This window comes from Ylistrum balloti, unplaced genomic scaffold (assembly GCF_031769215.1).
Source record: "Ylistrum balloti isolate Yb309-2 unplaced genomic scaffold, AGI_CSIRO_Ybal_v1 Utg369592, whole genome shotgun sequence".
Classification (NCBI taxonomy): domain Eukaryota; kingdom Metazoa; phylum Mollusca; class Bivalvia; order Pectinida; family Pectinidae; genus Ylistrum; species Ylistrum balloti.
In genome coordinates this window covers 533095-548046 of record NW_026781877.1, presented here as the reverse complement: position 1 = coordinate 548046, position 14952 = coordinate 533095, and the positions used below count along the sequence as shown (strand labels likewise).

General features: G+C 33.6%; 1 long non-coding RNA gene across 1 annotated transcript; it reads left to right on the top strand.

Moving 5' to 3' along the window:
• The first annotated feature begins 7309 nt into the window (after positions 1–7309).
• On the top strand, positions 7310–11313 carry LOC132544929 (uncharacterized). Its single transcript, XR_009554022.1, has 2 exons — positions 7310–7382; positions 10474–11313. It is a non-coding gene; the product is annotated as an uncharacterized LOC132544929 (long non-coding RNA).
• Positions 11314–14952: the final 3639 nt, after the last annotated feature.

Here is a 14952-nt window from a genome sequence, read left to right as displayed (position 1 = left end):
ACGTTATTGGAAATGGTTTCGGTCATAAGCGTGCATTATTTGGTGTTACATGCATGAAACCTTAACACTGGATAATTTGGATTGATAATTTCATAAAATTTTAGAAACAAGTAACAAATTTCGAAAGAATATCAATTTTCAATCTTAAAAACATGAAAAATATCAGATTATCTTAAACAAATATTTAATCGTTGTTGATGGTTTATAAGAATTTGATAGCATTATATCACAAACAAAACCAGATACATTATATGAATATGATCCTAATATTAGAATGACTGAAAAATATTTGGCAGGGAATTAGCCATTTGGGAATGAAAAAAGAGATTAAGAAGTCTATTGAGAAAATTATTTGTATAAACTATATATGCATTCAGTGAAATACTACACTACATGTAATTAGATGAAATTATCAGTTAAAATATATTGTAATATTGGATAAAATATTGTAATATGTCGCATTGTGATTTTAAAAGCCAATACCCACCCCTAGTGTTAACATTAAATATGTGTTAGTGTTAGGATGATGTTAACATTGATCTGTGTTAGTGGTAGGATGATGTTAACATTGACATATGTTAGTGTTAGGATGATGTTAACATTGATGTGTGTTAGTGTTAGGATGATGTTAACATTGATCTGTGTTAGTGTTAGGATGATGTTAACATTGACATATGTTAGTGTTAGGATGATGTTAACATTGACATGTGTTAGTGTTAGGATGATGTTAACATTGATGTGTGTTAGTGTTAGGATGCTGTTAACATTGACGTGTATTAGTGTTAGGATGATGTTAACATTGATGTATGGTAGTGTTAGAATGATGTTAACATTGATGTGTGTTAGTGTTAGGATGATGTTAACATTGATGTGTGTTAGTGTTAGGATGATGTTAACATTGATGTATGGTAGTGTTAGAATGATGTTAACATTGATGTGTGTTAGTGTTAGGATGATGTTAACATTGATGTGTGTTAGTGTTAGGATGATGTTAACATTGACGTGTGTTAGTGTTAGGATGATGTTAACATTGACGTGTGTTAGTGTTAGGATGATGTTAACATTGATGTGTGTTAGTGTTAGGATGATGTTAACATTGATGTGTGTTAGTGTTAGGATGATGTTAACATTGATGTGTGTTAGTGTTAGGATGATGTTAACATTGATGTGTGTTAGTGTTAGGATGATGTTAACATTGATGTGTGTTAGTGTTAGGATGATGTTAACATTGATGTGTGTTAGTGTTAGGATGATGTTAAACATTGACGTGTGTTAGTGTTAGGATGATGTTAACATTGACATGTGTTTAGTGTTAACATTGACATGTGTTATGTTATGATGTAACATTGATGTGTGTTGATGTGATGTGTGTTAGTGTTAGGATGATGATGTTAACATTGATGTGTGTTAGTGTTAGGATGATGTTAACATTGACAGTGTTAGGATGATGTTAACATTGCGTGTGTTAGTGTTAGGATGATGTTAACATTGATGTGTGTTAGTGTTAGGATGATGTTAACATTGATGTGTGTTAGTGTTAGGATGATGTTAACATTGACATGTGTTAGTGTTAGGATGATGTTAACATTGATGTGTGTTATGTGTGTTAACATTGTGTGTAGGATGATGTTAACATTGACATGTGTTAGTGTTAGGATGATGTTAACATTGATGTGTGTTAGTGTTAGGATGATGTTAACATTGATGTGTGTTAGTGTTAGGATGATGTTAACATTGACGTGTGTTAGTGTTAGGATGATGTTAACATTGATGTGTGTTAGTGTTAGGATGATGTTAACATTGATGTGTGTTAGTGTTAGGATGCTGTTAACATTGATGTGTGTTAGTGTTAGGATGATGTTAACATTGATGTGTGTTAGTGTTAGGATGATGTTAACATTGATGTGTGTTAGTGTTAGGATGATGTTAACATTGACATGTGTTAGTGTTAGGATGATGTTAACATTGACATGTGTTAGTGTTAGGATGATGTTAACATTGATGTGTGTTAGTGTTAGGATGATGTTAACATTGATGTGTGTTAGTGTTAGGATGATGTTAACATTGATGTGTGTTAGTGTTAGGATGATGTTAACATTGACATGTGTTAGTGTTAGGATGATGTTAACATTGATGTGTGTTAGTGTTAGGATGATGTTAACATTGATGTGTGTTAGTGTTAGGATGATGTTAACATTGACGTGTGTTAGTGTTAGGATGATGTTAACATTGATGTGTGTTAGTGTTAGGATGATGTTAACATTGATGTGTGTTAGTGTTAGGATGATGTTAACATTGACATTAGTTGAGCTGTTGATTTACATATATATTAATATGAATTATTGATCTCTTTTATAGGCGTTTTTAAAGGCTGCTGAGGATGCCAAGAATTTGCCAGCCAAACCCTCTGATAAAGACTTGTTGGAACTATATGGCCTGTATAAACAGGTTACAGTTGGCGACTGCAATACCTGTAAGCATTTACTTCTGTCTCAGTATCATTTGAGGTATCACAAAGCATTTAACATGACAATATGTATTGATAATTTAATTGAATAACAAAAGTAATTTCTGTTGATATTTGAGATGTTATATAATTGTTGGTTCATGTTGAAGTATAAAAATGATTGTTATGAAAGCATTTAGTTTTAAATGATAGTGGTCTTGCAATAAGATGAGTTTTGATACAAGAGTGGGTAGTTAATGTCTATATATCAGATGATCAAAATTTTTCATACGACGCAGGAGGTGGTCATATATTGGTGTCATCTTCTCCGCCTGTCCGTCCGTACGTCCATTTCTTGTGACCGCAACTCCTCCTAAACTAATCATCAGATTTTCATGAAACTTGCTCAATGCCACTACTACAATTGGTAGATGTGCATGAAGGGGCAGTTTTTTGGTTCTTTGATTTTTGTGAAATTTATGTCATTTTCAACTTTGTATCTGTAGCTTGCTCATAGTGGATCTTTATATTTTGTGGCGGCATATGTTGTGTCCACGGCACTCTTGTTGTTCATTGTCCACACTTACTATATCCATCCTTAAATTTACTGTGACACATATAGTACCAACATTTAATGTGACACATGTAGTACCATCATTTAATGTGACACATGTAGTACCAACATTTATTGTGACACATGTAGTACCAACATTTAATGTGACACATGTAGTACCAACATTTATTGTGACACATGTAGTACCAACACTTACTGTGACACATGTAGTACCAACATTTAATGTGACACATGTAGTACCAACATTTAATGTGACACATGTAGTACCAACATTTATTGTGACACTTGTAGTACCAACATTTAATGTGACACATATAGTACCAACATTTAATGTGACACATGTAGTACCAACATTTAATGTGACACATGTAGTACCAACATTTAATGTGATACATGTAGTACCAACATTTAATGTGACACATGTAGTACCAACATTTAATGTGACACATGTAGTACCAACATTTAATGTGACGCATGTAGTACCAACATTTACTGTGACGCATGTAGTACCAACATTTAATGTGACGCATGTAGTACCAACATTTACTGTGACACATGTAGTACCAACATTTACTGTGACACGTGTAGTACCAACACTTAATGTGACACATGTAGTACCAACACTTACTGTGACACATGTAGTACCAACATTTACTGTGACACGTAGTACCAACACTTACTGTGACAAATGTAGTACCAACATTTAATGTGACACATGTAGTACCAACATTTACTGTGACACATGTAGTACCAACATTTACTGTGACACATAGTACCAACACTTACTGTGACACATAGTACCAACACTTACTGTGACACATGTAGTACCAACATTTAATGTGACACTTGTAGTACCAACATTTACTGTGACACATGTAGTACCAACATTTACTGTGACATGTAGTACCAACACTTACTGTGACACATGTAGTACCAACATTTACTGTGACACATGTAGTACCAACATTTACTTTGACACATGTTGTACCAACATTTACTGTGACACATGTAATACATACACTTACTGTGGCACATGTAGTACCAACACTTACTGTGACACATGTAGTACCAACACTTACTGTGACACATGTAGTACCAACATTTACTGTGACACATGTAGTACCAACACTTACTGTGACACATGTAGTACAACACTTACTGTGACACATGTAGTACCAACACTTACTGTGACTCATGTAGTACCAACACTTTCTGTGACACATGTAGTACCAACACTTACTGTGACACATGTGGTACCAACACTTACTGTGACACATGTAGTACCAACACTTACTGTGACACATGTAGTACCAACATTTACTGTGACACATGTAGTACCAACATTTACTTTGACACATGTAGTACCAACACTTACTGTGACACATGTACCAACACTTACTGTGACACATGTAGTACAACACTTACTGTGACACATGTAGTACCAACACTTACTGTGACTCATGTAGTACCAACACTTACTGTGACACATGTAGTACCAACACTTACTGTGACACATGTAGTACCAACACTTACTGTGACACATGTAGTACCAACACTTACTGTGACACATGTAGTACCAACACTTACTGTGACACATGTAGTACAACACTTACTGTGACACATGTAGTACCAACACTTACTGTGACACATGTAGTACCAACATTTAATGTGACACATGTAGTACCAACATTTACTGTGACACATGTAGTACCAACATTTACTGTGACACATGTAGTACCAACATTTACTTTGACACATGTAGTACCAACACTTATTGTGACACATGTAGTACCAACACTTACTGTGACACATGTAGTACCAACATTTACTGTGACACGTAGTACCAACACTTACTGTGACAAATGTAGTACCAACATTTAATGTGACACATGTAGTACCAACATTTACTGTGACACATGTAGTACCAACATTTACTGTGACACATAGTACCAACACTTACTGTGACACATAGTACCAACACTTACTGTGACACATGTAGTACCAACATTTAATGTGACACTTGTAGTACCAACATTTACTGTGACACATGTAGTACCAACATTTACTGTGACATGTAGTACCAACACTTACTGTGACACATGTATACCAACATTTACTGTGACACATGTAGTACCAACATTTACTTTGACACATGTTGTACCAACATTTACTGTGACACATGTAATACATACACTTACTGTGGCACATGTAGTACCAACACTTACTGTGACACATGTAGTACCAACACTTACTGTGACACATGTAGTACCAACATTTACTGTGACACATGTAGTACCAACATTTACTTTGACACATGTAGTACCAACAACTGTGACACATGTAGTACAACACTTACTTGACACATGTAGTACCAACACTTACTGTGACTCATGTCCAACACTTCTGTGACACATGTAGACCAACACTTTTGATCATGTAGACCAACACTTACTGTGACACATGTAGTACCAACACTTACTGTGACACATGTAGTACCAACACTTATGTGACAACATTTGACACAGTAGTACCAACATTACTGTGAACATGTTCATGTGACACATGTAGTACCAACATGTAGTACCAACTTACTGTGACACATGTAGTACCAACACTTACTGTGACACATGTAGTACTAGTGATGTCTGCACTTACTGTGAAACATGTAACCAACACTTAATGTGACACATGTAGTACCAACACTTACTGTGACACATGTAGTACCAACACTTACTGTGACACATGTAGTACAACACTTACTGTGACACATGTAAAACATTACTTGACACATGTATGTGACACATGTAAAACATTTACTGTGAACATGTAGTACCAACATTTACTGTGACACATGTAGTACCAACATTTACTTTGACACATGTAGTAAACACTTACAATGATTCATGTAGTACCAACACTTACTTGACACATGTAGTACCAACATTTACTGTGACACATGTAGTGTGTGACACATGTTAAACAACTTTGACTGTAGTACCAACACTTATTGTGACACATGACTTTACTGTGACCATGTTGACATGTAGGTTCCAACACTTACTGTGACACATGTAGCAACAACTGTGACACATGTCTTTGTGAAAAAAAAACAAAAATACCTTGACCTGTAAAATTAAATATTTCACAGGTCTAAAAATGTTATTGTTTTATTTATTTCAGCAAGACCTGAATTTAATGGAAAGGCAAAGTTGCTGATGCAAAAAAGGTTATTTTCTTAAATTTTCAAGATAGACCACTTTTATCATCAGACCAGTTCTTGTCATTCCTTGAGAACAGATTCACCAATTCCATATAGATAAAACACAGGAAAAATATGAATCATCATAGATTTACTTACTGCTGTTTATGCCATGATGTGGTATCCATCCATCATCAATCTGTCCAGTGAAAATTTTGTCAGTATCTTGATCTTCTAACTAAGAATTAACTGGATGTTTCTAAAGATACATATAAAAATCCCCTTGTACCTTACTGCTTCTTTCTCCATTTTGAAACTGATCACTGAAATCAAAAAGATGGTGATGGGAAGATTTGATATTGTTATGTTTCAAAAATACTGTATATATTCTCACCTTACATTTATATATTGTCCATGGTCTCAAGTTGTTCTTAGTCCACTTTTACAACTGATCAGAAATAGAAAATGGCCTTGTTGCCTTTTCCTGAAAAGTACTGGATTGATCTTCTGGGAAAAGGTTGTGTTTTTTTATGTTTTGTGTTTTAGTAAGATAAGAAATGCATTAACATGTTGAAGAACTCCTGAAAGTTTCTCTGTGATCACTTGTTTTAAGATAATTCTGAGGTCCTGAAGGGCAAAACTAAATTAGCAGAGTTTTAAATGTTTTCCTGGAGATACAGATTATGTACACTTTGACGCATGGATAAAATGGTCTTGTCTTAAAGGACTTTACCATATTGTGCATTGCATGACTATAGGGTCTCACAAGTACGCTTTGGGGCATGGTTTGTTAAATTTCTGTTGGAAATAATTAAAAAAAACATCACACTCATCCTCTGAATTTTAGAGTTGGAGTGAATGTGCCAAAAAAGCCCACCTCCTTAAACTTTTTTTTACGGTAGAATAAATGATGGTAGTCATTTCAGTAAGGAGACAATACAAACAGGTAGATCTACTGGGAATTCTTGTTTGGTTTTGTGAAAAGTAATTTTACATACCTTTTACTGTTGTACATGTAGTACCTCATAAGTCTTCAATTTACTTGTATATAGTGTAAGAGATGTTAAAGCTGGCTTTATCATTTGTATGTCTATTACAGGGGTAGACAAGGAGGAAGCAGAAAAACAGTATATTGCTAAAGTGCAAGGACTTAAAGGTTAAAAGTAAGTAAAGTAATAATGTAGAAAAGACTTGAAAGTTAAAGGTAAGTAAAGAGACAAATATGAAAAGTTTGAAAAGCAACAAAGTTAAAAAGTTTTAGAAGGTAAAGTTTGGTGTCGTTAGAGATCTTCAAAATTACAGAGGTGAAAAGTTCTACCAAGTTTAAGGTTTATATCACAACAGAGGTGAAAAGTTCTACCAAGTTTAAGGTTTGTATCACAACAGAGGTGAAAAGTTTTACCATGTTTAAGGTTTGTATCACAACAGAGGTGAAAAGTTTTACCATGTTTAAGGTTTGTATCACAACAGAGGTGAAAAGTTCTACCAAGTTTAAGGTTTATATCACAACAGAGGTGAAAAGTTCTACCAAGTTTAAGGTTTGTATCACAACAGAGGTGAAAAGTTTTACCATGTTTAAGGTTTGTATCACAACAGAGGTGAAAAGTTTTACCATGTTTAAGGTTTGTATCACAACAGAGGTGAAAAGTTCTACCAAGTTTAAGGTTTATATCACAACAGAGGTGAAAAGTTCTACCAAGTTTAAGGTTTGTATCACAACAGAGGTGAAAAGTTTTACCATGTTTAAGGTTTATATCACAACAGAGGTGAAAAGTTTTACCATGTTTAAGGTTTGTATCACAACAGAGGTGAAAAGTTTTACCATGTTTAAGGTTTGTATCACAACAGAGGTGAAAAGTTTTACCATGTTTAAGGTTTGTATCACAACAGAGGTGAAAAGTTTTACCATGTTTAAGGTTTGTATCACAACAGAGGTGAAAAGTTTTACCATGTTTAAGGTTTGTATCACAACAGAGGTGAAAAGTTTTACCATGTTTAAGGTTTGTATCACAACAGAGGTGAAAAGTTTTACCATGTTTAAGGTTTGTATCACAACAGAGGTGAAAAGTTTTACCATGTTTAAGGTTTATATCACAACAGAGGTGAAAAGTTTTACCATGTTTAAGGTTTGTATCACAACAGAGGTGAAAAGTTTTACCATGTTTAAGGTTTGTATCACAACAGAGGTGAAAAGTTTTACCATGTTTAAGGTTTGTATCACAACAGAGGTGAAAAGTTTTACCATGTTTAAGGTTTGTATCACAACAGAGGTGAAAAGTTTTACCATGTTTAAGGTTTGTATCACAACAGAGGTGAAAAGTTTTACCATGTTTAAGGTTTGTATCACAACAGAGGTGAAAAGTTTTACCATGTTTAGGGTTAGTAAAGTAACAGAGGTGAAAAGTTTTACCATGTTTAAGGTTTGTATCACAACAGAGGTGAAAAGGTTTACCATGTTTAGGGTTATAACAACTAAATAAAGAAAGGAGCATCAACACCAAGGATTCCGTGATCGGTAGATTTATTAGGTTGACATGTTTTGCCTAGCTAGACTAGCCGTCATCAGAACAGCGGTACAAGTATCGGCATAGCTAAGCTTAAAATTACGGTTCAGCTGTGACGTAATAATACAGTTTGTTACGCTATACAAAGTAAAGGAACAAAGGTAGCTATAGATTATATAAAATACAAAAGTGGTACAGCGATGCTGTTTATAAAGTAATTGAAATGTTCTGTAACAATTTTCAAATGTAAATTGTAAGTTCTGAAAATATCATCGATGCGTTGAGACCCGCTAGGATAGCCGTAATTGGGATGGCAGTGTCAGTTAAAGTTGATAATGAAAAGTAAATGTGAGTGAAAAAAAAGCAGTTCATCCATGTCATGCTATAGTAAAGTATTCCAACGTTCTTTTGGTTTGCCTACTACACTGACTCCAAGACCGGAAGTGTGTGACATTGACTAATCAGGAATGGCGGAGCTGGTATCTGCATTACTGGTAGCTCTCGTTCTCTTCCGAGTGGGTCGGAGGGGAATCCATTCTGGTTCTTTTCGTAGGATATGTTTCTATTGCAATACATGGTATCTAGAATAAGTTGGTAATGTTCGTTGTTGAAGAGGTGGCCATGTAGTATGGCGCAGGTTGTTGAGTTGTACGGATCCATATAGGATGCAGGGGATCTCCACAGAGGCACAAAGTAGGATAATAAAAAGAGGTGGAGGAGTCCAATGTCCTGTGAGTGGTACTAGTTGGTAGATGTATCGGTAGAAGAATCCTAGGTGGATCCGAAGGATTCTAGTAGAGCTCTGTAGACGATAGGTACTAACAACTTAATAAAGAAAGGAGCATCAACACTAAGGATTCTGTGATCGGTAGTTTTGTTAGGTTGACATGTTTCGGCTAGCTAGACTAGCCATCATCAGAACAGCGGTACAAGTATCGGCATAGCTAAGCTTAAGATTACGGTTTAGCCGTGATGTAATAATACAGTTCGTTATGCAATACAAAGTAAAGGAACAAAGGTAGCTATAGATTATATAAAATACAAAAATGGCACAGCGATGCTGTTTATAAAGTAATTGAAATGTTCTATTTAAGTTTATTAGTTTAATAGCACAACAAAGGTCAAAAGGTTTACTAACTTTAAGGTTAGTAAAGTAACAGAAGTGAAAAGTTTTACCATGTTTAAGGTTAGTAAAGTAACAAAGGTGAAATGTTTTACCATGTTTATGTTTAGTAAAGTAACAAAGGTGAAATGTTTTACCATGTTTATGTTTAGTAAAGTAACAAAGGTGAAATGTTTTACCATGTTTATGTTTAGTAAAGTTACAATGATGACAAGTTTTACAAGTTATTGGTTTGTACAACATCTAAGTTGGAAATCCTTCAGAAATAAAAGTCAATAAAGCAACAAATGTGATGTCTGTATGGATAGTAGGTATTTCTTTATTGACAGTAGCGTCAATGACTTAAAACAACCTCCAGCCTAAATTTGCCCTCCCAGTCTATGGACAAAAATTAAAGCGAAACAAACATTTTCTTGTGTACAATATTCAAATAAGATATTTAATGTATATATGGGGTTTCTATAGCACATGATAATGCATTAGTGAAAGTGGAATATTGGTCATTTACTGATGACTTCAAAGTCAGTACAGTTTTTTATAACTCTGCAAAATCTTCAAGGTATTTAACCTGAAATCTCTGTAATGTCAGTATTTAGTTAACATAATGTTGTGTTTTATATTTTGCAGGTATCCAAGGATTAGAAAACTGCCAGAGTATAATTCAGAAGCTCAAAGAACAAAATAATCTGACCACCAGGCTCAAGAATGACTTATTGATGATTCCTGTTAATTTGTGATTGTTTTGGTTTGCATTGTTTTGTCATTTAATTGTGTTTTAAGGAATTTTAGATTTTCTTTTTGAAAAAAATCATAACTTGAAGCTATAATTGATATTATTATGAATTTGGCAATCTTTTTTATTGTCGTTTTTTAAATATTTTCCAAAGGGATTTGCTGAGAGGGTATATAGGATAGATCTCATTCAAAGATTGGAAGTATTATTGAATGTTTGAAATGTTGAGATACATCATGTCAGTGTAATTTTGTGATTTATTTAATTATTGTGATAGGTGAACAAGAGTTGGCCTTTGTTACATGACAAATATTTAGACTGTTAGTCTCCTAGGTTGTATCCATATTGATTTATAGGTGATTTTTACAAATTTTGTTTTTTCTCACCTTTTTTCATATTATATTTTTAGTCTTTTATATGCACAATGGGCATTTCCTTTCCATAAGGGAACAGACCAAGAGTGATCAAGGTTTTTTTTAAAAAATTCAAATAATGAAATGTGGTTACAAAATGAAAGAAACACTACTCTTAAATATTTATATTTGTTAAGAGTTGTAAACCTTAATCAGAGACAATTTCAAAATCAATTTCAGATGAAGAAGTATTTGGCAATATTATGACTTGTACACAAAGCAATGCCTCTGATTCACTATAAATAATGACCATTATTAATCATGTTAATCATGCATACTGATGAAATATTGGTGTCAGATTCATTAAAAGGAAATCCATCAGACAGTGAAATTTGTCTTTAATTCTAATCATTATCAATTGCTAGCAGCTGCCTAGTGTGATAGAGCTATGACAGACATTCTGCACCTGCTTTATTTTTCAGTAAAATGGAACTTTTATTCTAATGAATACCTGGTAATGTTGACATCGACAAAATTGAGTTAAAGCTTTGTTATAATTGTCAAATGCATTCATTGCCACGAATTATAAGTTAAAATGATAAGTACATGATCAGAAAATAATTCAATATGATAATTCAAATAAGTAAATGGAGCCAACGTCAGTATCAGGTAAGTGGTTTCTTCAGTGGGGCGCTTCACTTGAGCTTGGATACCAAAGGTATGCAGGGTGATTAACAAAATATTAAATATAAGACTGTTAGAGAATTAATCGCAACAAGAACAAGTGTCACCAGTTAGTGGGTACTTTACTTAATTGTCTACTGAACCCTGGGAACAGGCGCTGCCCCTTGTAACCCCACTGGGGGAGGTCCACCAATGACCATACTCCACTTTCAGCTTTTTTGTCTTTACTCTGCAATCATGTCAGTATATATAATATGATAATTTATCGCATTTGTGTAAAATTGGGATTTGGAAGAGATTGAAGGAATACTGGCATCCATCATTGTGTGATCATGTGGTAACATACTAAAACATAAGCACTGCGGGTAGGAACAATACATGCCAGTCCCATGCCAAAGAAATTTTCTGTATTTGTTGCATTGAATGAATACCAAAATGGAAATGGTAATTGTAAGTCAAAATGTCAAGAGGGATAAAAGTGCTACATAAATTTTGATAATATTTTAAAAAACATATCAAGTTTTTAAGAGATTGGTGTGAAAAATGGAATAAAATTCACAATATCAAAATACTGGGAAGAACAAAGGGTTAGTAACATTTTAAAATATTGTTAAATCAAAATTTTATTCACAATCTCATGTTGTGGTTTTAAAGTCTACTAAGGTCTTATTAAATTGGTTAAAAACTTGAGGTGACGTCTTGACGATAAAAAGAATGGAGAAAAAAAAACTTTGGTCAATATCTCATTCCAAAAATTGCAATATCAAAATGCAAGTAAGGAAAACATCCATTCATATGATGGTGATTTAATTATATTGAGTGTGTAAGAAATAAGTTAAAAAACAGAGTCATCTCTAAACAAGACTAATATTATGGAAACCACAAAAGGCAGTATCTTCTCCACATACTGTCAAATCAAACTGCCTTTCAGGAAAACACAATTTCATTTAAAACTGGGGGAGGAGGTTTTGGTACAAGTGAAAGTTTACAACTGATGAATGAACGCTTTCCGACAAAAAGTGATTCACAATCTCCAAATGTAACAACATTGAGATCTGAATGGGATCTCGGAATCCACCATCTAGCTTTATTGGCTGTTTCCCCTAAACAGATGGATTATGTGGTACTGGATACAAGACTCCCTATGGCAGCATTGAAATTAAAATGTTCTTACCCCACTGACAAGAATAGAGTTCGGTAAAATAAAAGTATCGTCTGCGGTGTCCAGTTAACCTAAAATATGGTCGATGGCAGCCGTCTGTGATGTACATAATGAAATTTATAATGAGCATTTACAACTATTTACTAGGATCTACAATTTACTTATTGACAAGACTCAAGAAGACCCTACATTTACTGTATCAGTATCAGTGGTACTAAAGGCTAAAACTCTTACTAATCCTTGGTATGTAGAAGATGATGACCCATACTGAACAGAACATTTCGATTTTATCAACAGTTGTCTGGTCTTATGGAATAACACAAAAACACAGAATACAGTTTGTAAGTGAAGTTTATTCAAACTTCCATATTGCTATACAAAAATATAAAATGAGTCACATTGATGGAAATTCCAATCTGTGTGGCATCAACATCGGCACCAAATTATAGTGACCAGGATTACAGATAATTCCACAATAATGTTATAAGGTACACTGAGGATCTGTATAATTCTCTCAACACTGGTGATTGCTACAATTAATAATTAAAATTGTCTCAGAAAGTAAAACAGGAAACAATTTATTTGTCATAATATTAAAAACACTTGCTCAGAAAAAAAATCAATTCAAATAGCACAAAGGTGTTGCTTTTCTGTCGTCTAATCACCAGATATGAACATCTGTTATGATAATATTGGCCCCCTTTTGTTACAAGAACAGATAGAACTACAAGCAATGAATGATAAATGATACTGTTATTGAGGTAAATGTGCTTGGCAGTTCAATAGAATTCTACGTATCATGTTTTACGTTAAGATACAGAACGGTAATGTACAATGTGATGACGGAGTTACTTTAGTCACAAACTTTACCATTCTAATTTATCAACCTTAATTTCATTTTTTTCATCGATATAGCACATCCAAAACAATATTTGGATTTAAAACAACATTGCGTGACATTTGATGATGAAAACAAGATTTCTATAAGATATTCCATAGACTATTTAAGCTTTCATTCATATTGAGCTTCTGTTTCTATGTTTCTTTCAGTCAAAGGAACTTTTTATGTAGTGTCCTTTTGTATCAAGCTCCAGTCAGAGATTTAGGACAGATTTGTATGTGATGTAGGTGCTAAACACATGCTGACTTGTATAACATCGTAGATAACATGCGTTTTGTAAACTCCTTATGCAACAATAAACTTGAGACAAAAAACAGCGAAGAAGCATGAAGAACTGTGTAAACTGTTGAAGGAACTGTAAACTCACAACCATTAACAATACAACAAACTCACAAATTTTCTATCAAGTAAAATTTTCATTGTTAAAATACAATTAAAAGGTCACAGATCACAAGTAAAATAAACAAAGAAACTCTCATACGAAAGTATTCTTTGGCAATCTAAATTAAGGTTTCAACAAATTTTAAAGAGTATGAAAAATAGAACTGTTTAAAAAGAATTAGAAACTGGACGTAACTCTAAGTTTGCATAATTTACTGGACAATGTGTTAACAACAGGCACAGGTGAGAATTAATCACAAATTTATCTTACATTAAAATCAATGTCAACATACAAAAAACGACAAGACATAATGAACTTGATTTTATCTACAATGTACATGAATATGTTCATAATTTGTGAGGTATCAACACTCGTCATATGATTCCAGAATCTTTAGGTAGAGTATCTGGTAATATTAATGTCACTAATGGGTCACAGAGAGTGCTTGTCTGCACATTAGAAAAGAAAACTTCCTGACAAGCAAACATTCTGACCTAACACAACAATCTCTGGGGCATGAATGTAGGCAAAAATCCCAAATGAATTACTGCCAATATTTTTTATGGATGTTGATTATTTAACAAATCAAATACAAAAATATAATTAAATAGCATAAGACTTTTCAATTAATTCTAAACTATCATTTTCGTATATCTATTCTACCTTGCTGGTCAATTACAGATCTTGTATATATTTGTAATTTTGGCTGAAAATATGTAACTAACTCATTAATACAATGCGAACACTTTAAATCTTTGACCACAAGAAAACACATCAACAGAAATAAAGGTTTTCACTTTCACTTCTAATTTGTGAAAACATTTACAAAATTCTTACCTATTGCACAATCAATCAATTTCAATAATTCGTACAGCGGTCAATGACAGTTAT